General features: G+C 35.0%; 1 long non-coding RNA gene across 1 annotated transcript in view; it reads left to right on the top strand.

Annotated features, from left to right (window-relative positions):
* Window positions 1-25,532, top strand: part of LOC118187806 (uncharacterized) — a 41,874-nt gene that overhangs the window by 7,906 nt on the left and 8,436 nt on the right. The window contains exon 2 of the long non-coding RNA XR_004758019.2: window positions 11,138-11,244. This is a non-coding gene — a long non-coding RNA (uncharacterized LOC118187806). The remainder of the gene's footprint in view (window positions 1-11,137; window positions 11,245-25,532) is intronic.

Below are 25,532 nucleotides of genomic sequence, written 5' to 3'. Positions count from 1 at the left end.
AGTTGGATAGTTATTCCATTACTATATAATATACAACAATCGCTCGTAACCGGTAATATCAAAATAACGGCCCTTTTGAAGGTCTAAATTTAAATTTAGACTTTAGATCTGTGAGGTAAATAAATATGGCGTAAATTGTGAGCTATGCTCATGTTTCTAGGAAACGAGCCGAGTGACGAAGATTCTCTTGGTTTCAAAACACGTCCGATGCACGTGGCCGAAATCTTGGATTTACACTCATGTCCATAAATTAAGGATAATGCAAAATCAGGCAAAGGAAGAGTTAGAAGCAAAACAAATTTGACTTATTTGTAAAGCTTATTTATTAAACAAAAGGTAAAGAGCAAAAAAAAAAAAAAAGATTCTATATGTTTGATATTATTAAAAAATTAGCAATTTTTTCTCCCCGGAGCAAATTACAAAAAACACCTATTTACAAAAAACCAATATTACATGGTTGGTATGATTGTTAATACATTGTATATCTCCCAGACGATGCAATAAAGTCCGTACAACGCCTAGGAATGCTAAGTTCCAAATTATCGATCTGATCTTGAGGGATATTACACCACTCAAAACGCAATGCTCTCCGAAGTTAAGGTAGACATGTAGGAGGAGGTTGACGGGCTGCAACTCGTCGACTAAGCATGTCCCACACGTGCTCTACTGGATTCAAGTCCGGTGAGAATGCTGGCCAGTCCATACGGGTGATATCCTCCGATTGAAGGCATTCGCTTACGATGTTTGCACGGTGAGGACGGGCGTTGTCATCCATAAACACAAATTGTGCGCCCATGGCGCCCCGAAAGAAACGTACATGTTGTTCCAGAATGACGTCCCGATAGATTTGGCTTATCATGGTTCCAATTCGAACATGCAGGTAAGTTCTGGAACCCAGAATAATTCCACCCCAAACGAGCACTCCTGCACCACCGTAACGGTGTCGTTCAGTGATGTTTTCTTGGTGGTAACGGGTACCTGGAGCTCTCCATATGAAGGTCCGGCGAGAATCAGACTGCAAGCTAAACCTGGACTCGTCGGAAAACATCACACAAGCCCACTGTTGCGGTGTCCACAATGCATGCTCTCTACTGCAGGCTAACCGCAGGCAGGCGACAGTGAGTTGCAGTAAGTGGAACGCATCTGACAGGTCTACGAGCACGTAGACCAATCTGCCCTAAGCGTCTGTACACGGTCTGCCTTGAAATTGTCGGACCAGTGGCTGAAGAGAGCTGACGTGACAGGTCTGAGGCTGTGCTCCGCCTGTTTCTTTTGCCAGTAACTGTCAAATACCGGTCCTCATTCGGCGTTGTAACTCTGGGGCGACTTGTGCTGTAACGTCTACTCACATTACCATCATCTTGGAATCGTTGCCAAAGCCTGGAGATGACACTCTGGGCAATTCAAGTTCGTCTGATACTTCCAGTTGGGTAAGCCCACGTTCCAGACGGCCGATAATTCTACCACGTAAAAAATCATCCAAATTCGTCGTTTGTGTCATAACTATTCGGTTATTGCACTGAAATGCTTATAAAGCGCCTGCGAACAATTTTACTTCTTTGCCTGTATTTCTTATATATCACTCTCTACACTCTCGTCATTGTGACGTACCATCGGTGTCATCTGGTTACTTCCTGAAATTTGCATATGATTCTTGAAGATGTGTGTAGTGATTTTGCAGGTGATATATTTATTTTAGAGTTCGATTTCCGCGTAACTCCGAATTATCCTTAATTTATGGACATGAGTGTAGTTAAATATTCAGAGAAGGTTAGTATTAGTGAAGAGAATGCAGGCACATGAACCATTAATGTGAACCGTGAAGATGGACTATGACATGAATCATTCTAAAAGCCTATATTTACTTTATAAATATATGTTTTTTTTTACGGACATGCGATATATGCAATCAAACTAAGAAATCTGTATAGGGAAAACTGTCGTATACGGAATGGGCAAAGTACCGTTGTTACTGGTTAAAAGACATTCTACTGTATAACTAACTATACAGCTGCTTTTATCATAAAAAAGAATAAAACTATCCTGGTAGCAATAATTTATTTCTTATTTTCAAAGCATCTCAGAATGAATCACGACGAAAATTCTCAAAAGACTGTTTTTAAATTTAAATTATATATTTATAAAGTTCATTAATTTCTGTTACAAAATACTGAACAACGGGTTTAATTCTCCTAATGCATTTCGTTATGGTAATCGAGTTTTCGATTAAAAATAAATCACGGGATTTCAAATTTTAACTGTCGCTCAAAAGGGTTTGTTACGGTTTTTTATGCTCTCAATTTTGAGCTCGCAATCTATCAGTCTACTCTTACACTCGCTCCTGCGAAATCTTTTTGTTTTCTTTTGAGCTTCATTATTCAGCATGGTTTTGTTCCCATTGACGCCACATGCAGTCCAACAACAAAAACTAGCATGTTTTTAGAATGCATTATGAATAGCAGCATTATATTTATATAATTTCCGATGTATAGTGTTGTGTTGGTACACGTTTTTATATTTTTTCAGCCTTTCGCAGTTGATAATAGCAATGTTCAGTTTTCTTAGCAAGATGGTTTGCAATTTTTTTTTATTGTTAAACTTTTGTTTGTTTGTTAACAACGCCTTTAGTGATTCGACGAAAAATTCCGTTTTGAGATCAATAGCACTTCTGGGCTGACTCCTCTTTGGGCTAAAAAAAGTTCCTTCGTATATTGATTTCAAAATACATAAAATCATCTAACCAGTTTTAAGAGAACAAAGCAAGCAAAAGATTTTCAAACCTGTATTGCGTACTTTTTCAAATATAAAAAAATAATAGTAATAGTTTGTAGTATAAAGTATAACATATAAATATATATAATTCTGATAACAATATATATCTGATATGAATATATGTTATTCATATATTATAAGGTAATATTATAATTAAATACATTATGAGGTATTTTCTCTCTTCTTTCGGCATTCTTTCGTTGGAAGCACACTCGACGCGCATTCGGAAGGTCTGAAGTTCGAGTCCCAGCGAAAGTTTGCATATTTTACAGGTTCCAGGATCGACATAACTTTATGGCTCTACAAGTGGCGCCCAAACTAAAAGCCGGTGGACGATAATTCCTTGTCACCAGGTTTTGGCGACTAGGTATCTTCATCCCCAGTCATCCTTTAAAAGGGAAGCGCATATGGCATTTCTCCCTTCTTTCCGCATGCCTTCGAAGTATAATTGGAAACACACTCGACGCACATTCGGGAGGTCGGTATTTCGAATCCCAGTGACGGCACTGCATATTTTTCCCGCTCCAGTATCTATATAACCTAATGACTCTACAATATAAATATAAAGTTTTGAAAATGGCATAATGCAAATGATTTTTAATGCGCTAATTCTTATATTATAAAATTTAAAATACTAAAATCGCGCTTTAATTTTTGTAAAAACTTAAAAATATATTTTACTAATGATTTTTAAAATATTATGTATTTGGGAAAAAATAAGATATAAACCATTTAGACGAGTAAAACCGTTTTTACACCATATTTCCACAAATCTGGCATGCATCGAAGAAAATGACATTTATAAATTTAGCAACATGATTTAGACTACTTCCACAGGAAAAGAATAATTCTTATACGTATCAAATATCTTGCTGCATGCTTTAAAATGATACAATGTATAATGGCTACAAGAGAAAAATACAAAATTGCAAGACTAAGATTAACAGAAAAAATAATTTGTCTGCTCAAGATTTAATGCATTATTTTGCAGAGAGTTAATTTTCGTTTGAAGAAGGTCATGTTGAGTCGGATGTATTCTTAACAGTAGGAAACGTTATATGTACCTCATAATTTAAATATCAACACGTTCTAGAGAACGAACTGTTCTTCCTTGTCTGGGAGTGACCCTGAAAAGAGCTGGCCATACAAGTTCGATTATCAAATTTTATTTCCCTTACTTTCTCCATTTCTTTCGTTTTAATGATTTCTCACACGCTAATCGTTTTCGTTTTGAATAATGCAATTTCTGCCGCGGGCAGTTGCATCTAATACCACTTATTACTCAGTCACTTGGTTTAGATATTGGCATTTTTACTTCCTTCCACATTTGGCCGTGAGCATGCATGATTTGCGTCGAAGTAAATGATAGTTTAATTATGGATTGCGTAATAACATACATACATTGGTTAGTGTTGACTATTGAATGATCGGTACTGTAGAACAGTATACTAATATCTAGAACTGCTAGCATTTACGATAATGGAAATATTTTAAATGAGTTTTATATTTCGTCCTCCAGACAACTCGCGAATTGTTTCCGGATTTAATGCTGCTTTCCCTAAAAGACTTTTAAGAATTTAAAATACGTACTATGCAAAGAAACCTGGTAACAAAGATTTTAGGTTGTGATTCAAGCTCAAAAGCTCTTCGTGCGGAAAAGAGCGTTCCACTGCTGTGCCACAGAGGCCAGTTAAAACGTTTTCTTTATTTTTAACTGCAAGCATCGAATTCCACAACAATTGAACTGAAGACATTAAATTCAACAATAGTTTAACTGCAGGCATTCAAAAATTTCCTTAAGCATACAAAAGTTATGACTACATTCATCTGTTTGGAAAAAAAATATCCCAGTTGAATGCAAAGTCCTGATTATTGCAAGTTCCATTTACCCTTCAAGAACCGAGCTTAAAACTATAATTTGAATTCTCGTTCTCGAACAAACATACTTCCCACTCATGTACAGGTACATTAAGCCAGCTTCTTGGCATTTCTTAAAACTTTAAACTCCAGCGAACTCTCCATCAATTTAAATTCAGTCATAGTCTGATTAGATGCTGCTTTTACGAGGTGGCTGTCTATTCAGTTTTTACCTAATCTATCTATGCTTACATTACAGTATCGTGCTTATCTAGCATTTTAATTATGCATTTATTCCTTAATCCTAAGGCACAAGAAGGAATTTTTATTTTTAATTGAGGATCAGGGCTATCAACAGAGTGACTGGTAGGCGATAGCTGTCAAAAGTGCTTAAAAACTCAGGGCTTAAATACGTTAACTAATTTGCATTCTTCTGGTGGCGTAGGAAGCGGAAATTATACCTAGTAAAGGCAAAATAATAATTAACTGGGCTAATTAATGTAAAATACTATGAGGTAAAAAATCAAAAAAAAAATTGTTGTTTTCTTCGCAAAAGTATTTTGAATGAAGGAAGGATATAAATTAAATAACATTTCATTAGTAAAACTTAAGCATAAATGCTACAACCTTACCTTCTGCATGGAGCATAAGTTATACAACTTTTAAAATGAGATGGCATAAATTAACGTTTCTCAATCCGTGTTCCGTCAACGACAAACTGTTGTTGTTGTCTTGTCTATGAATTTCATGGAAAAATGGTTGCCATAGTCTCAACGACTTTGGACTTCTATTTTCACCCCAGTTTTGACGAACAGCACAGGGAAGGTCCAAGGGTATCCCACCCCTCTTTCTTTCCACCAAACCACACGAGAAAACCTTGGGCTCCCCATATATTTAAAGTGCCCCAGTGACGTAAAGACACTATGCATTTACAAACATCCATGCCTTCTCCGAGATTCGAACGCGGGCCTTTCGGTACCACTTTAAGCACCCCTAACCACTACAATCCAAACTAATAGCAATTACATGACGTATTTCCTCACTGGTCATGGGCTCTTCCCTTCATACCTCTGTTGCTTTCGCTTGAGAGAGAATGGTAACGTGAACGTGGGGAGGAGGGTAATCCAGACCATTTTGTGTTCTCTTGCCCACACACAGCACTTAACAGCCTCAAGCAACCAGGAGCCAGACTTTGGCCAAATTGGTTCCAGAATCTAAAAAGTTAACAGAGTTGCCCAGAAGAAACTGAAATCAATAATTGACTACTGTACTAGCAATTACTCTTCTGACGCTGGAAGATAGTAGCCATAAAGTACAAACTTGAGTCGTGTCTAATAAACATTAGGTTCTAAAAATGCCATTTCTAAGCACAGTTCTCTTAGAAATAGACATCATACCTTCAGTATCGCATTAAATCTTTTTGAACTGGCGCATTTATTAACCTGAAGACTGATTACTTGCACTGCAAAGCATAGCAGTATTCACGTTAGAACTATATAAGGTAGTTCAATATGTCAGCAACAGAGTATGTGATATGTATGTTCAATATGTAATTTGTATTTATACTGTGCCAGGTTTTCATATACAGAGTTTGTACTGTATCTGAATGCTGTACTATATCTGTATATGTTTATATCTTTTATTAATGGTACCTAATTTATACTAAGGATCACGCGTAACTCAGTAGTATGCTTCATGTAAACTTTAACTATCATGATAACGTATATGTATAGATATATATATGAATATGAGTGAGAGTATGTATACTTTTATTTTTTCAAAAGATATATGTATGTAAATGTGTATATATCTGTATCTGAGTTGGTATTTATATGTATATGCATATGTTTTGATTGTACTCTTCTTCAAGTGCCTTGTATGCACATGTATATTCCTTTTCTGCATTTTATAAATGTCGTCCGCTCAGCCGGAGCTGCCCAGGACTGCGGCCTGGCAGCTAGTGGTTAACTCCCGCTCAGTTGGTAACCAATTCCAAAAATAAATAAATAAATAAAATCTAAAATTCAGATTAACTTAATTGACAAGTATCATTGAAAATAACATAGTCGAATGAAAATTATCTGTTAAATTACAACCGAACTGAAACTGAAATTCCAAGCATAAGGTAAGGTTGTAGCATTTATGTTTAAGTTTTACTAATGAACTGTTATTTAATTTATATCTTTCCTTCATTCAAAATACTTTTTCGAAGAAAAAAAAATTTTTTTTGAATTGTTACCTCGTAGTATTTTACATTAATTAGCCCAGTTTATTATTATTTTGCCTTTATTGGGCATAATTTTTGTTTCCTGCACCAACAGAAGGATGCAAATTAGTTAATGTATTTAAGCCCTGAGGTTTTAAGCACATTTGACAGCTATCGCCTACCAGTCGCTCTGTTGATCGCCCTGATCCTCATTTGCTCAACTGGCTTTAGCTTCCTTAATAGCAACTGCTGAGTAAAATCTTGAGATCTTACTAAAAGCTTGGTAAGCTCGTGTTAATTTTTATTTAGCATCTTAGTTTGGCTCAAACCTTCGTTCTGAATTTCCCGCTTGCTGCGTGTTATATTTTGTAATCGTCAGACCGATATGTTAATAACACGGTTTATGTTAAATCTTCATTTCAATTTGTGTTTATTGTATTTTAGAAGGTACAACGGAGAGATGTGTCTTATATCTGTCAGTACGATTTCAGAATTTAGCAAGGAACATGGAATCGTATAATAATGTGCGATCATTCATCTGAAATCTATATATCTCCTCAGGACAATTTTAAAATTTCTTCCCAAAAATATGTTATTTGTGATAAAAATTACATTTTTCTAACAATATAATAATAAAAAGTTTCTATAAAATATTTTAACTATGCAATGCATTTTATTTGAAAACTAAACAGTTTATTTATAATGAAAAAATATCTATGTTTTTTGCTATCAAAACCATCTTTTTTTTAATGTTTGTTCCTTTCAACTCCTTTGACAATCACATAAATTTAAAATAAAATTCCTTTATTCCCAAAGTTCGCATCTATAAAACATTTCGAGTAAAACATTAGTATCATGTTTTTCGCCAAAGTAATTTTTGCTTCTTGAAACTTTTATCACTAAATGCAGACAGTTTGAAAAAAAAAAAAAAAAAAAAAAGAAGGAGTGGGAGGGAAGGCTTTTTTTTAGCATTATATCATACTCTTCCACATGGTTACAGCCGAAAACATCGCGGCAAAAACATCGCAGACGAAAATGTCGCGGAGAAAACAACGCAAGGTGAAAACGTCGTGCTACAAAACATCGTGGGAGAAAACATCGCAAAGAGAAAACATCGCAGTTCTAAAACATCGTGGTACAAAACACCGTCGTCGAAAATAAAGCGGTTCAAAAACATCGCAGTTTAAAAACATCGTCGTCGAAAATATCGTGGTAAAAAATAAAGTATCTACAAATCATCGCATGACGATAACATCGCAGACATGCTTTTTTCAGGCATGCTTTAATAAGTGTAAATGGATATTCCCATAATGATTTGTGAGCGCAAGATGGAAAGAAGGATAATTTTTACCTTCATATTTTTTATTGATTAATAAATTTTTGCTGAGAAAATAAAAAGGAAACTTAAGCATAAAAAATTAATGCAACTTATAGCATTTAATAGAATTTTAAACCGACATAGTTAACTAACAAAGGCCATTAATAAATCATTTTTATAAAGTTTTTACTGGTAATATTTCATGAAAAGTATAATCTATAAGTTACATTTAATTTTCTATGCTTAAGTTTCCTTCTTACGTTTTCAGCAAAAATTTATTAGTTAATAAAATATGTGAAAGTAAAATTTATCCTTCTTTACCCCTTGCGCTCACAAATCATTATGGGAATATCCATTTACAATTATTAAAACCTGAAAAAAGCATGTCTGCGATGTTATCGTCATGCGATGATTTGTAGATACTTTATTTTTTACCACGATATTTTCGACGACGATGTTTTTAAACTGCGATGTTTTTGAACCGCTTTATTTTCTACGACGGTGTTTTGTACCACGATGTTTTAGAACTGCGATGTTTTGTCTTTGCGATGTTTTCTCCCACGATGTTTTGTAGCACGACGTTTTCACCTTGCGTTGTTTTCTCCGCGACGTTTTCGTCCACGATGATTTTGCCGCGATGTTATCGGCGGACACCCTTCCACATGCACGCTGAGCGCTGTAACATTGCCAGTGGTAACTAACCTGTAATCCAGACACATTTTTTTAATTTAAATTTTAAAATATTTGATAGCTATTTCTTTTGACACTGAAATAAAGACCTTTAAGCCAATAAATGGCTATATCATGTTCTACCAAAATACACATATTATCTTTCCGAACGCACTTCAGATGTTTTATCAATTCTTATCAACTTAAAAAAAGAAATCTCATCGTCCTTCTTTAATAACCCTTTAAGTACTGCACAAATCCTTTCGCGACACAAATAAATAAATAAATAAAAAAAGAGTCGTTCCCACATCGCATTTTGTTTTATTTGATAATCAGGGGAGGGGGAGGGGAAGAATCTCGCAAGCAAGAAAAACAAAGTGACACTTGAAGCCACCCGAGTAATGGCAATGTTTTCACGTGACAAAGATTCGCGGTCCTCTGGCATTTTATCGAAGCCAATCGATTTGTGTACATATTACGGTGACGTCCGTCATATGCCAATCAGAGTTGAATCGCGGGGGGTCTGGGGCGCCAAGTTGTCGCCGACCTCCACCGATAAATCGCTATCGCTATTTTCAGTGAAACAACGACAGAGAACATAGGGACTTGATAACTAAAGATTACGATAGCGAAAAATTAAAAATGTAACAAGAGCTAGAGGAAGCAAAGTGGTGTGAGTCATTAATATACAGTGCTTGTATCGTTAGAACGTGCGGGGGCGGGGAATTAAGCCTGCGTTATGTTCAGAAGGAATCTAAAAAAAAAAAAAAAAAAAAAAAAAAAAAAACGGATATTTCAAGATTTTTAAGAAAAAATTACATACGTATGTAAACAATGTTAATTATTATTATTAATATTATTTAGTATTCTCGTAATACGTGACATTTCGCCTGCGAACCATGACCAAAACCAAAGAACACGTGAATAAACCAAACCAAAGAACCAAAACCAAAATTGAACCAAAGAATTAAAAACCTTGAAACCAATGAAACTGTTAATATTACTGTATTAAACAACATGAAAAGAAGAGCACAAGTAAATAAATAAATAAATACAAATAAATTTTATATGTACTTATTTTTATTGCTTTACCAGATTATGTATCATATAAGACAACATTGAAAGAAGCATATACTGATATATAGTCTTGGAGGATTCCTGGCATTTGCACTGGTTAAAACTCTTAATAGTTAAGGCCGGAATTAAAGTTACGATCCTAGATCCGATCATGGCATTTGCGCACAAATCTAAAAGCAGACACACTTGCGCATAAGTAACATTCTTTACTACATGGGTAATAGTAGTGTATATAGTTAAGTAGTAGTTTCCAAACAAACATTCTCGATTATCTTTTGATAGCTTGGAACAACGACTTGGATTATTAATCTGTTTTACAAAATTTTAAGCTACTAGACTGCACAAATATAAACTTTAATAAAGTGTTTGTATTGTGTATTTGTTAACGTGTAAAGATCTATCAAATCACTAAAATACAACGCATTTAAAGCTCAATATCTTTGTAACCGGTGAGCGTGAAATTTTTCATACTTATTTCGAAATCGTTAATAATATATTTGTTACTTTTATTTTATATTCCAAATATTAAAATATTTTACATAAAATACATTTTTGGTCATTCACATAGTACTGTGCGCAGCACTGTATAAATAAATCAGTATTTTTTTTTTTTTTTTTTTTTTTCCAAAATAGAAAAATAATATATAAAATCGAAAAATAATATATATAACCTACACTAAAAATAATAGAATTATATTTCCTTAAAGATAATGCTCTTAAATTGTTATATATTTTTTTTATTTTCGTGCCTCCAAAATTGATTACTTTTTAACATAATTAAAAGTAAATTCTAAAAATTTTAGGCGAGAGGCATACTCGCTCATTTTAAACTCATTCAAAGTTTATCGTGTACGCAAGCAAAAAAAATTATAGTTTTGAGAAATCTAGTGCCATAGGGGGAATGGACATTACTTGAGAAAAATCACATCAGTAAATTATAAGGCTAATTAATTGTTCCCGACAGCCTGTGCGGAAATGTCACTTGCTGTTTATAACTGGTTACACTTGCTAGAAAATTTCATGTCCCCGCAGGATGATGTGCACGAAAGCTTCTTGTGCGGAACTACTATGCCATGTGCGCAAGTGCGATCCTGTTTGTCATTTGTTAATTAAAGCAGCCCTGTTTCACGTTTGTCAACAATCATCATTTTACTTCTATAATCATATATAAAACAAGCCTGATAGACATTGTTATTTTTATTCTCACCATTGCTATTTTTATTCCTGATGTTTCTCAGCATGGCCAGAAATTTGCTGTTGGAATTGCATTGTTGTTGAAAATCCATCTCAAAAGCCATTTTTGAAAGATCGCCGCCACAATTCAGGAAGGTGACGTAGCAGTATCGTGAGTCTTACTCCTCTCATATTCTGTACAATTACTTGTTCTGATTTTCACTTTTTCTGATCTCTTTCACTGTATTTGTGTTCTGTAATTATATTTATACTTGAAGGCTGTGCTGTACTTGTGTGCTCCCATGAATACTTGAACTGTCTGACTTTTTGTCCTAAGCCTTGCAAAATTTGACTGGAGGAATTTCTGCTTTACAGATTATGTATTTTTCTACGTACGAATGCCCAAAGATCAAAATAAGCAACGTAAAATTAAGCAAATAACGAACACATACTGGCGGCGAACCTGACTTTGAGAGAAGATTTCTATCTTCACCGGTGGGCAGAAGAGAAATTTTAAGGATATAAATAAAGGAAGTCAATACATACATACAATATATATATATATAGTAGTTGGTAGGAACATTGCAGCAACCTTGCTAAAAAGTTACCAGGAGCTGTAGCTCCACGAAATGTTGTAACATAGTACTACATAAACAATAAGAAATTTGTCTGGTAAAACTGGAAAAACTGTATAAGCACGATAAAACTGCCAAATTTTAGTGCTGGAAGACTAGATAATGCACGAAAAAAATTAATTAATCTGACCGTTGTGTAATGTGAAAAGTTAACTCACATGAAAAATAGATGGACGGAAAAAAAATATATATAAGGAAGTTACAAAAACGTGGATTATAAATGTCAATATATAAAATGCCTATACATAAAAAATTTAAATTAAAAATTGCCAATAAATAATATGCCTATACATAAAAATTAAAATAATATATATATATATATATATATATATATATATATATATATATGAATGAGTTAAGATTTTAACTGTCGCGCTCAAAAGGGTTTGTTAAGGTTTTTTTTTTTTACGCTCTTGCTGAGCTCAGAGTCTACCATTCTGCCTTTGCAGTCACATCTGCTAACCTACGTATTTCTTTTTGTCTTTTTAGTTTTATTATTAGTATCGTTTCCTTCGCACTTACGCCATACACAATTAAACAGCAAAATTACAAAAATTTTAAAAGCAGCATATATTTAAAATTCCTGATGCAGTATTAAGTGCTGCCATACATTTTTCTATTTTTTCAGTAATTTCCTCCGTTCATCATATTGATGTTGAGTTTTTCTCAGTAAGAAGGCCTGCAAAACTTTTGTCTCCTTATTATTAACGTTTTGTGTGCTAAATTTTCAGTTATTAAATATCACGTTCTTCCCACTTACGCCAAATGAAATTCAATTTAACGGCAAAAATCACAAAATGTTTAAAAACAGCATATCTTTAAAATTTTCGATAGACAGTCTCGCGTGTTTGAGATGAAATATTTTATTCCGTACAGTGTTCCCACTGCTCGCTTTTTAATCGTTGAATTTCCTAATAAAAAATTAATTAAAATTTTACAAAATTTGAAACAGATAAAACAAATTCGAAATTCAAAATTCGGTCTTCTAGATGCACATTTTCGGATGAAGGACTACGTTATCCAAAATTTGATGGCTCTAGGTACCGTCGTGATCTCACAGTGCGAGTTACATACATACATGCACGCAGATTCTTCATCGTTTAATTTCTTTAAAAGTAATGCAGGTTGTTAATATTTCGTGGCAACAATTTGTAAAGTATTTCGCTGCTTATAGTGAAGGACACAAAATCCCATTTTGGGACTAATAACCGATTCGGGGTAACACCGTTTTGGGCTAAAAAGTTTTAAGATATTGCTCCCTGGAGATATAAAAACGTGCATTATTGGTTAAAGACAAATGACACGAATTTATATTGTGTGTTTATACCACATACATACTCCAAAACATATCGATTGATCTTTAATATTATGTATATCTACTTATATTAATTCTTTTGCTAGAAAATCAAACTGACCTTAGATCTCACTTTGATCATTTAATTTCTTTGATTTAGTATAATCCCTCAAAACTTTAGTGTCAGACTAGCCATCCCTATAAGTTTTGACACCAATTAGTTACAACAGAAACAAAAATCTGCTATCAACTAACTGGCTTTAATTACAGCAAATCTATGCGGAATGCGGATTTGCAGAACGCGGTTCTGCGCATTCGCGTTTAAATTACCTACATTAATTCAACCAACGCGAAAATTTCAATTACACTCTGTACACTGCAGAACATCGGCAGCATTGCGATAGTCCTCTTCAATGACTGACTGGAAAATTCATTCATTAAGGAAGTCAAACATTGCTTAGAAAAGCGGTTGCCAACCGGTGGTCCGTGAAAACGTTTTGATGGTCCGCAGAAAAATTGAGATATTATTTATATTTTTATGAAAATTCAGTTTAAAAAATGATGAGTAACAAAACCTATTATGGAAGATGGATTATACACTTTTTTTTTAAATTTCAGATACAACTTTTAGTGAAATTCCTTCAATGAATTTAGCGGTTTTTTAGTTACTTTTGCAGCCGTATCTAGCGACACTTGAAAGTGAGAGTTGGCATCCATGGATATGCAATGGATATTTAATAATAGCGCGAACTGGAATTATCTTTCCTTTTGAATTACAAACATATGCTATTGTAGTCGTTAATAATACAGTTTTTCTCAGTGTTAATAGGCAAGTTGATGGATGTTTATGAGAACCATCCGCATTCTTGTTTATAATTGCAACACTGGAAGTTTCCGTTTTTATTTTGTCTAATAGCTGATCGATGGCGCCATTGCTGAGTAAGCGACGATTATTATGTTTACAATAATTAAAAATTTGTGGCATAACACTTTCATTTTGTTGATACTGCTTAGCGTTTGCTGGTTTGTTCTTGCTTTTCGTGAAGTTCCTTTGTTCAGTGATACGGAAATGTGAAACTTTCTGTACAAGAAGGTAAGATTTTTGTACTTTTCAGTAGTATATGTAGTTTTTCAATGTGAACGAAATATCAGTGAGATGTTAATAGTTTTTAATTGTTACTCATAATCAGGGGCGTAGTCTGAATTTTCATAAAGACACCAAATGTTTTGATAATTATATTAACAAATGAAAATTAGAATTACATGTATTGGAAAGTTGAATATTGTTTTTGCGTATTAATATACTGTTTTTAAGGTCTGATTGAAAGGTTTTTTTAATTAATATTAGTGATCTGCCAAATATAAAATTATATATGAAGTGGTCCGTGAATTTCTAAGGGTTGACGACCGCTGCCTTAGAACACTAAAATCTAAGCTTTAATGTTCTCTTAATTCTCGACAATGATCGAAGACATTGTGCTGAAGTCGAAATGCATCCAATATAGAGGTCTACATCTGGATCAATGTATCTAGATGTAGACCTCTATATTGGATCAATCTGGATCAATGTATCCAGATGTTTTATTTATTTTATGAAACGTCGTTTCTTTAATCCAAGAAATTTATCAAGAAATCTTAGAAACGTACAGAGGCGATTATGTCAGGCATGTTTACATTGCTGCATGAAAAAAGCATTAAACGAAAGAACGTTTGGCACACTAGTGGCATTTTGGAAGCAATTCAATATAAGGCTTTGCATAGAAATGTTTCAACTCGCTTGGGAAGAATTCATCAGCAATGAATGCTTGCTAGCAGCAGCTCTGACCAGAAGTTGCCAATAATTTTACAGAATTTCGATCGGTTGGAAAGTAAGACACAGAAATCGTGCAAATTGCAAAAATAACAGACAGCGAAGAATTTTCAGATATGGAAGAAGGAAAAATCAAAGAATTAGTCGAGAACGACAAACGTGAAATGAAAAATAAAGAATTGGTGCATCTTATAACACAAGCAGACAGAGAAAGCATTAATAGAGAAGAAGGTAAAGAAAGAGCATTTAACGTACAGAAAGTGAAATGAATGGTTAAAAAAGACAGAGAAACTGTCTGATTTTGTAATAAAGATTGACCGAATGAAGAAAACAGGGGACATTTTATAAGAGATATTGAAAACTCTGTGCTATTCACAGTGGAACTTTTATAAAGTGTTTCGTCAGTCATTGTCGCAAGCAAAAATCCCAGTTTTCTAAAAAAATAATTGACGTACTTAATAAGCAGCAATAAAAATCGATTCAATTAACATTTGCTTCATTTCCCCTTTTAATTAAATAATATTTAGGTTTGTATATATTATACATACTTTTTTAATCTGAATCGTACCTAAACCGTTTTTTTTTTTTTTTTTTTCGTAAAAAGTTAACGTCGCGAGACGCAATTTTGCCGTACGTGGAAAGTGTTAATGTCGTAACCCATGCGTTTGGCAAGGGTTTATAAGTTATTTCTCCGCCTTCTTAGCATGCCTTCGTGGTGTAGTGGTTAGCATACTCGACGCGTATTTGAGAGGTCTGTGGTTCGAATCCTGGCCAGGGCAATGCTCATTTTTCATCTCTGATGCTTCAAAAATACCTAATATATCTACAGGTTTACTGTATAGACGTTTCATGGCGTTTAGAAATATGGGTTATATTCGCACAAGACATGAGAAAGGTTAAAAACAAATGACAAATAAATAATTTCGCCTTAATGATCGAACATTTTAAAAATGCGAACGAACTTGTTTAGTTATCCTGCTAGAAACAAAATGAGTTTTTATTTTTTCTTGGAAACGTGAATGGCCTACTAGAGCTCATGAGTTGTATTGAGATCTTATACATCATTAAACAAGAAAAACATCTAACTTAATTTGGAAAACTTAATTACTAGCTTACAGAATTGATGCGTATACAAAATGCGATGCATACAATCCGTAATCTGACCAATACCGAAAGAGCATCGTCTTAGAGGTCATCCATACGATACATACGGCGCATTCCTACAAATTTAAAATTATGACAAAGGAGTTATTTTAAGACGCCTTTCATAGGCATTCTGTTGTCTGAATGCTGGAACTATAGTAGGATCAATAAAATTCGTCTGATGATTTACTATCAGGTAGATGCATCACGTGATTCATACTTGAAGGCAAATACAAGATAGGTTTTTCTTTTGCTAGAAAACTTTTTATTTTCGTTATCGTTTAGCTTTGTCAATTGGAAGAGCATTAACGCTTGAAAAACACAACTTAAAATGCACAACTTGTTTATATTCTGCAGCTTTAGTTTTGGGGGAATTAATTTCAAAATAAACTCACCTAAAGCAATTTATTTCAATTGAACGAAATTTTCCGATGTAATAAACCGAAATCGATATGCAAAGATCAGATTATAATTTCTTTTCCCTTTAATAATTTATACATTATATATGCAGGGCGATTTTAATTTGTTTTTACAAATTAAGAGGGGTAAAGATGAGCAATAATTACCATAGAACATAGGGTGGCATTCCACTCTGAGAGGCAGAAAAGAGGAATATTAGAATTCTAACCTGAAATTACAACAGTGTTGGGAGAGCGAATAAACGAGATAAAAAGTTGTACTCACAGAAAAACTCACAGAAAGTGCAAAAAACGAATAAAACCGAAAATTTCGCGTTCGAATGTCAATTCGAGCTCCGGCTTTGATGGCGAACACTTAAAATGCACATCTTTGGCTGGCAAGGTCTCAACCTCGCAAACGATTGCAACAAGTTAATTAGGCTATATATTAACAAGGGCTGAATATTATCAACTAACTCCAACTTCCTTTGTATGCCGAGATTAGCATGAAAAGGTCCCGGCTGTCAGAACTTCGTGTCCCATAGAAGGGCGCTTCAAGTAGAATGAGCACAGTAGAGTAAGTCCAGGAGAACAGGATAGAAGATGGCGAAAAACTGCTGCCTTGATACTTGATATCAAGGTAGCAATTTTTTCTCCCTGATAATTTAGATAATTAACTTGTTGTAATCGTTTGCGAGGTTGAGACCTTGCCAACCAAAGATGTGCATCGGAATGTTTGCGATCAAAGTCTGAGCTCGAATTAACACTCGAACGCCAAGTTTTCAGTTTTATCTAATTTTACACTCTCTATCAGTTTTTCTCTAACCTCATTGTGAAACTTTTGGTCTCGTTCATTCGCTCTTCCGACATTGTTTTAAGTTCGGGTTGGAATTCGAATACCCCTCTTTTCTGCCTCTTAGAATGGAATGCGACCCTATGTTCTATGGTAATTATTGCTCATCTGGATGAGTACTATCAACCCTCTTAATTAGCAAAAACAATTTAGAATCACCCTGTATATTTGGCACAGCTTACAGACGCTCTTTCAAACGCGTTCTAAGTAATATCATGCGTAAGGTACTGTTCTAACTCAATATCATGCAATTTGAAGTTTTCTTATATAACAGCATCACGTAGGTAGGATGTTACAATATTACATAATACAAAATCCATAACAAAAAATTCAAAATTAATTCTTGGTAAAGTTAAGAGTCTTCTAGCACCAGTACGTCACAATTTTTATAGTGACAATCTTTCAAGCCTAAACAACATATGTTGGTTATGTCTGTTGTCACATTATATTGATAATACTGCTTTGTTGTGATCACGGACACTTAGTCGACGAGACACTTAACCAATAGCTGTTAGCCAATAAGGCATTTAGCCTACACCGACACATAGCCAATACCAACATTTAGTGAACAGAACATTTAACCTACAGGACACTTAGCCGATAGCATTTTTAACCGACAACATGTTTAGCCATCAGCACGTTTAGCTGACAGTGCGTACATTTAGACAAAAACATCTGCTAAACATACCTACTAGCTAAATGTCCTGTCAGATAAATGGACATGTGGGTTAAATGTGCTGTCAGCGAAGTGTCTTGCTGAAGTGATTGGCTAGGTACCACGGACCCGCTTTGTTGATCATGTCAATCAAGCCTAGTACAGCAGCTTGCCTTCCGTAAAATGCTATACAACCAGTCATTGTGTAATTTGATAAATGAAGAGAAGATTAATGTTACTAAAGTACCTTGTTAGTGTTCCACCATCACAAAACAAAGGATCCAATAACGGACATCTTTATCGAAGGAAATCTTGTTAATTCACCTCATCGGCGCAAAATACGTATTTAGGAGTTATATTAGATGAAATACTTCAGGGTTACTCGAGATATAAAATTCGCGAAGTTCTATTGGTGGACGCAGATCACACCTCAGTTTGAAAACAAAATCTATTTGTAATAAAACCCATTATAATACGCTGCTCCTCTTTCAGCAAGAAAAAGCTCTTCCTTTTTCAGAGAAAACTTATAGGTTTTAGTCGCAGAGTGAACAAAACAGAACCTTACGAATCATAATCAAAATACAAAAGGCTCTGATGGATGTGAAACGCATTACATGTTAGTATCGAGCATAAGACTCCTCAAGACTCTCTTACTATGCATGTCCAGGAGATTGAAGCGGCTGTCCCCGGGAAATGGGAACTTCTTCTTTCTGAAGTGTAACAAGAATGCAAAGTTTTCTTCTTTACGACAGGGAAAGATCTTTTAAATTGCTTGCCAAATCTCTTACAAATATATAGCATCCTGATTCTGTCTTAAATGATTTGCCAAGTGACTTAAAAAATTTGTTATCATACGATAGCATATTTGTCTAAATTTTTTTTAAAAAATCAAGCCTATTTATCCATAAGTTTTTCACAATGATACAGATATATATCGTAATTCAACTCAGCATGTACAGTCTTCTGTGAGAGAAAAATTGTACAAAGACGAACCGGAATCATATAGCAATGCAGGATCGGGAACGCGATCTTCCTACTACAGCAAATGACGTTATTTGGCATTTGGAATGCTCTTACATTCTTTTCGGATACCTTCATTTATAAACAACCATCAGAAACAGTGGTGGTTAGCATGCGTTGATTAATTTTTAAGATTAATTCAAAAGATTTTAAAGATTTTTTTAGCGTCATGTGGTATGTGGTTTTTCTAAGAAAACGTATTCGTTAACTTTTCTTGCAGATCGTGTTGCTCTGCTACCTCAAGAATTCTTAGATTTCTAATTACAAGTTAATCCTTATAAATGCTCAATGAATCCAACAATTCACTTACTTTCTCCTTTCCTTTTTACAAACACTGAGAGTAAAAATAATTACGCTACGTTAATAAAGTTCTTTTTAAGTATGGTGCTATCAAGTGTTTATTTGAAATAAATAATGTAATAAGCAGACTTTGTTTTATAATATTTCTAACTTATAGGTTTTAGTCGCAGAGTGAACAAAACAGAACCTTACGAATCATAATCAAAATACAAAAGGCTCTGATGGATGTGAAACGCATTACATGTCAGTATCGAGCATAAGACTCCTCAAGACTCTCTTACTATGCGTACCTTTAAAAAGAGATTAAACGTGTTTAGTGATTCGATGCAAAATACCGTGTCGAGACTAATACCCGTTCTTAAACTACAAGAACCCCTAACATAACCTCTCGAGAGGACGTTCGGCTCGCAGTGTATTTTGGGTGCCCTCTTGCCGCACAGACACTATACACTTACAAATACCCATGTCTTCTCTAGGATTCGATCCCGGGATCATGTATACGGCAGTAGCGCCAATGCTTATGCTACACCGCAAAGTTAGCGAGTCTCGTTAATGGAAGAGCATTTAAGTAACGTAATTTATTGCTTAAAATTTTATCGGCCTTTTTTTTTTTTTTTTTTTTTTTTTCGGAGAGCTTTGCACTCTCTTCACTCGTAAATTTATTTTAAAATTTTCTATAATTATGCAAAATATGGAAAAGCGATTACATTAAGGAGATAAGGACAGTGATCGCGCACTGCATCAATCGTCAATTTTCCGAACAATAGTTGTTGTTTCCACTTAATATCGATTTGTATACTAAATAAAGAACTATATATAAAATGCTTAATTGCATTTTGTCAACATAAAAAAGAAACGCATTAAGACTAATTGTTATCTTTTACCTCCAGCCAACTTATATAGTACACTGGTGAAATAAATTAAGAGAATTTGCATATTTTATCAAATTGCATGAAAAGAACTGAACTGAAGAAAAAAACTGCTTCTAGATAGAAATGCAAATCTTGTACGGCAAATACGTAAGCGTACATGTGTGCGTAGGACGAGCCAGCAGAAAAACAGGCTTTATAAGCGCGTGGAAGGTAAGACGAATTACGTTCGCTAGCACAACTCGACGAATTTCTTGGTGTTATCTTGCAGCATTCACATCGGAACAGTAAAAATGAGTAACCACCAACTTTTAGATGATGGAATGAGGTGGCGAATTGTGGGGAGGCTAGAGGCAGGCCAATCGCTAGTCCAGATATGCAGAGATTTTAATTTAACGCCCAGCGTCGTGTGTAACCTATGGAAACAGTTTTAGGATACTGGATCCATCGAGAGAAAGCCTGGGCAAGGTCGTCCAAGAGCCACGACGGGCCAGAGAAGATCGCTATTTGTTCATTTTAGGGAGGCATAATAGAGGGGCTATAGCTTCTCAGCTCTCTCAGGACCTGTATGCAGCCACAGGAACCCGTGTAACAAGGGTGACTGTTTCCAAAAGAATGAGAGAGGGTTTTTTGCCAAAAGACAGGCTGTTTGCGTCCCACTCACGTCTACGGACAGGAGAGTCCGATTAGCATGGTGCAGGCAGCATTGTGACTGGAGTACGAAGCAATGGGCGACCGTTCTGTTCACCGACGAGTCCCGTTTTAGCCTAAACACCGATTCTCGCCGTACTTTCATACGGAGAGAGCCAGGGACCGGCTACCTACTCTCCAATATCCGTAAAATCAACAATTATAGCACTGGTGGTGTAACGGTCTGGGCAGGCATCATGTTGGATGGCCGCACACCTCTCCATGTCTTTGACAGAGGCTCTGTGACTGGTGGGAGGTGTAGGGATGAGGTCTCGGAGCCCTATGTTCGCCTTTCCCAGGGTGCAGTGGGCACCGAGTTTATCTTACAAGACGATAACGCGAGGCCACATAGAGCTATTCTGGTCGACGAATTTTTTGACGGTGAGGATATTCGCCGGATGGATTAGCCAGTCAGGTCTCCAGACCTCAACCTTATCTCATATCTGGGACGCTCTCGGGAGGGCAATTGCAACTCGCAACCCCCCTCCAAGAACTGAAAACAGCGTTGCTGAATGAGTGCCCAATTGCCACAGGCACTGATAAACTGCCTTATTTCCCTTATCACATGAAGCTGCTAGGCCTGTATGGCTGCAAGAGGGGACCATACCCCCCATTAATCCATTTCTTTTGTCTTCTGCAACCGCTGATTCAGACCTTCAGACTCTCATGAGTGTTACACAGGAACATGTGTGTCTATTACAACTGTTGAATGTTTATTTTGTTTGTATTATATCAACCTATGTTCACACCAAAATTCATTAAAATCTGTCCAGTAGTTCTGGAGATCGTAGATCAAATAGGAAAATTCTTTTAATTTATTTCACCAGTGTATATAGGTAAAGAAGGTAATGTTTTCCGACCAAAAATTCAACATTAAGTTTTCAGGGCATAAGCACCAATTAGGGTCTCCGCAGCACCTTTTGACTGTTTTTACAATGATGTCTGTCTGCATGTGTATGACAATTTTTCGTTCACTATAATTCTTATATAAAACTTACAAATAAATATATTTACCGTATTTAAGCTTTCTACATTCATATAAAAATTTGATTAGATTTGGAGTAAAACTGGAGAAAGGGAAGTGGCACTTAACTTGTCGAAGCCAATAACAGTTTTTATGAAGAGCTGTCTTAAATATAATCCAAAGGTTTGCAATTTAAGCATTTAAGATCGATGGAAGCAATATATCAGATTTATGTTAAAGTGGATAAACCAGAATTGATACGTTACTAAGCTCTGAACAGGCTTTCGTAAAAAAAGTTATACTATTATGAGATAATTCGAAACTTTTCAGATTTATTACTTCAAATAGGCATGTAATTGAGAACTAAATATTACATTTATAAGCATTACATGTGTTCTTGGAATTATGCTAAACGGAGCGAGAAAGAGCTTATTACCAAGACAAGCATTCGTTATAAAGCAATTAAATGTATTTGCCTCAATCCTCAATTTTATATTCGTTTCACCTTTGTGTCTTTAGAGTCTTTTTTTTTTTTTTTTTTTTTTTTTTTTTTTTTAAATATGCTGGAAGAGGGAAAAATAAGCAATGCTATCGCCGGGACTCGAAGCTGAACCTCTCGAATACGCGCCGAGTGTGCTACAGTTACATCACGCTGGAATAAGGGAGAAAATATCTTATAGTGTATTGCCATCAAATGTTATTCCTATATATTGTATTAGAAAATATAAACAGTATAGCGAATACGTAAAAGGAACATATGGCAACACTTAACATTCAATCGGAAACTCTAAAGATATGCTGCTTTTAAAAATTGTGTAATTGTTATGCCATTGGTTTGTGAATCGAAAGCACTATGTGACCAACGGACCTACGGTCGATGCCATATTTTTAAATCAAAGCATGAGAAGGATGTGTACATGACCATCTCATTATCATTGTTCATAATGTAGAGTCATTAGGTTATATCGATATCAGGAAACTGAAGAAATCCGCAGTGGCGTCGCCTGGATTCGAACTCCAAACCTTCCGAATACCCATCGAGGATGTTTCCAGTTACACCCCTAAGGCATGCAGAAAGGAGGGAGAAAATACCTTATACTCCCCTTTTTAAAGGGCGCCTGGGGATGAGGAGAACCAGTCGCCAAATGCTGGTGGAGAAGAATTATTATCCACCACCTTTTTAGTTCGGGCGCCACTGTAAAGTCATTTAGAAATTTTCGATGTGTAGAAAGTGATGAAATCGCAGTGTTGTTTCCGTGTTTCGAACACCTGGAGGGAGAAAATATCTTATAATAGTATGGGAGAATGGAATGATAAAAAATGAGTATTGATATGCCTTATGTATGGGAGAACAGGATATATAAAAATGAGTAGAGTTAATATTGAGCTATAAAGTTTATAAACAAATTAGATTTTATTTACAAACGATTAACCGGAAATGATCGTTCACTTAAAGCTCTGTGCTATTCCTCTAATTCCATATGATGATTTGGAATTGCTGGGAGGTCAGGTGCTGGCCACATCAATATTTATGACTATGATTAGACGGTTATTATTTATTAATAATTTTTCCGATTGTTATTTTAAATTCGACTTAAACCACTCTGCTCCCGAAAGAGATTGTCATTTTGCCTTTCATGGTTATCTATTGGCATTATTTTGATTAGGATTCGACGCAGTGTTATGAAAATTCAAGATCAAGAGGTTCCGTGCAATCACGAATATTCGAGACAGAAAATGTGCTATTTTTCAGATCTTGCGGTTTTGAGATACAGTGGTAATAATGATAACTTCATTCGTGAATTCGACAAGTTACGTAATATTTCTTCAATACTTTTCTTTTAAAAATGCATATCTTTCTCTACGTAGCTGAAAAACCATACTTTGAAGTGATCACGCGTTAAATAATTGTTACCAAAAATCGTGCGTAAGAAATGAAAAGTAACCACAAGGACTTTGGTAAAAATGTTTCAATGGAATTGTACGAAACGTTGCTCAGAATCATGGGATTTTAACCCTTTTATAGATAGAATTTATCCAAAACTTTATTAATTTCTACAAAACCATACTGAAAAGAAAGGAAAAAAAAACGTATTTTATTAATTATTTCTTAACTTGCGTATTGAAACAAATCCTATTTACTAAGTGTCACCTTAAATTTTGTTCTTTTTAATACTTCCTCTCTTTAAAAATATCTTATATATGCCATGTAGTCTTATATACAGATTCTTTTTTTCCCCATACAAGACATTTTAAAAAATACAATACTATATTGTATGGGAAGTCATCTTGTATTCGGGTATAATGTTACCTGATTAGCAAAATGTGAAAGTAATTTCTAAAACTTTCTGAGCTTTGGGGGCGGGTGAGAAAGCTAATGGAATTGGACATAATGTTCAGTAATAAGATTTTATTATTATTATTAGCCCAAAAGGGGCTATTATTTTCGAAATGAGATTTTACGTCGGTTCATTATATAAACGGCGTACCTCTTTTCAAACTATTGTCACTAAATATTATCGTCATGTATTATTTTTAAAGAAATTAAATAATGAAGAATCTGTATGCATTGTTGCGTGCATACGGGTTCGTAATGGATTAAATGCATACAGAACCAATGATATATTGATAAAATTTATTTTACTAAAAGGAACTTTCCACAAAATTACTCGCACAGCTTTTCTCAGTGTCACAGAGCACAATCAGCAATTACACTTCAAACTACTAAGAACGTTAAACTCAACGCAACGCAAAATGCATCTAAAAGACTAAGTTCTCACAGATATACTCTGAATTAACAACTACTACTCTAAGCAGATGCTCTCCCCAGTCATGCATAGTTTTGACCTGGCCGCCGAGAAATTTCTGGAAGGGATATGGTAGCCGGATACGGTTGCAGTTACATACTATAGAAATTTATACATTTACTTAATCAGAATACCAATTACAGTTATGCATGGACCAGACCAAAATATCACCAAATGGTCGCCAAGGTGGTGATTTTGGGCAATTTCTGGCAACAAAAATTAGTCGCCAAAACCATCGCCAGCATGACAATACCTCGCCAATTTAGCGAAATAGCCATTTACTCACTGTTAAATAGATTTGTCCCTGTATTCACACTTTTCTGGCAAGTCTTCATTTCTTCAGATGATTATATTATTCATTATCTATTTACTATATATATAAGCGGTCTAAGTGTTTGTCGCCCATAGTTTATTGGTTGCTTGCTTAACTGTAAATTGTTGTATTCCCCGTGCAGTGCAGCGCATGACGAATATTATGAGAAAGCTAAGCCGGAAAAGTTAAAAATACAAGAGCACGTGTATTTAACATTTAATAAATAAATTTAACATCTATATATAAGAGAATTCGGAAATATACAACCGGCAAAAACCGGCAACGATGAAAAAACAAATAAAATGAAATAAATAAATATCTTTATTATATGCGGCTGAAGTGTCTGTTGTTTTATATGCGGTTGACACTGTTTGTCGCCGATAGTTTATTGGTTGCTTGCGTAACTGTACTAGCCAATAGGGTGAAGTTGCCACGGCACAGGGTTGCCGTTTCAATTGAGGCGTAGACAATTTCCCGTAAAACTTGCCTTTGCTATGACCATCATTAAGTCTCAGGGCCAAACGCTTAAGCGTGTTGGTATTTTTTTACCTCAGCCTGCATTTGGACACGGTCAATTTTATGTTGCCTGTTCGTGAAAGAACGGACGTAAAATTAAAAATAATTGATGGCTCTCTGCAAGGCGAGCTTAAAAATGATGGAAAGATCTACACAAGAAATGTTGTGTACAAAGAGAACTTTCACATGTGAA

Source organism: Stegodyphus dumicola, chromosome 10, assembly GCF_044657685.1.
Source record: "Stegodyphus dumicola isolate Sdum_Otavi_A_Nest chromosome 10, ASM4465768v1".
Lineage (NCBI taxonomy): Eukaryota > Metazoa > Arthropoda > Arachnida > Araneae > Eresidae > Stegodyphus > Stegodyphus dumicola.
Note: the sequence above shows the minus strand (reverse complement) of the source record. Positions and strands in the feature narration are given on the sequence as shown.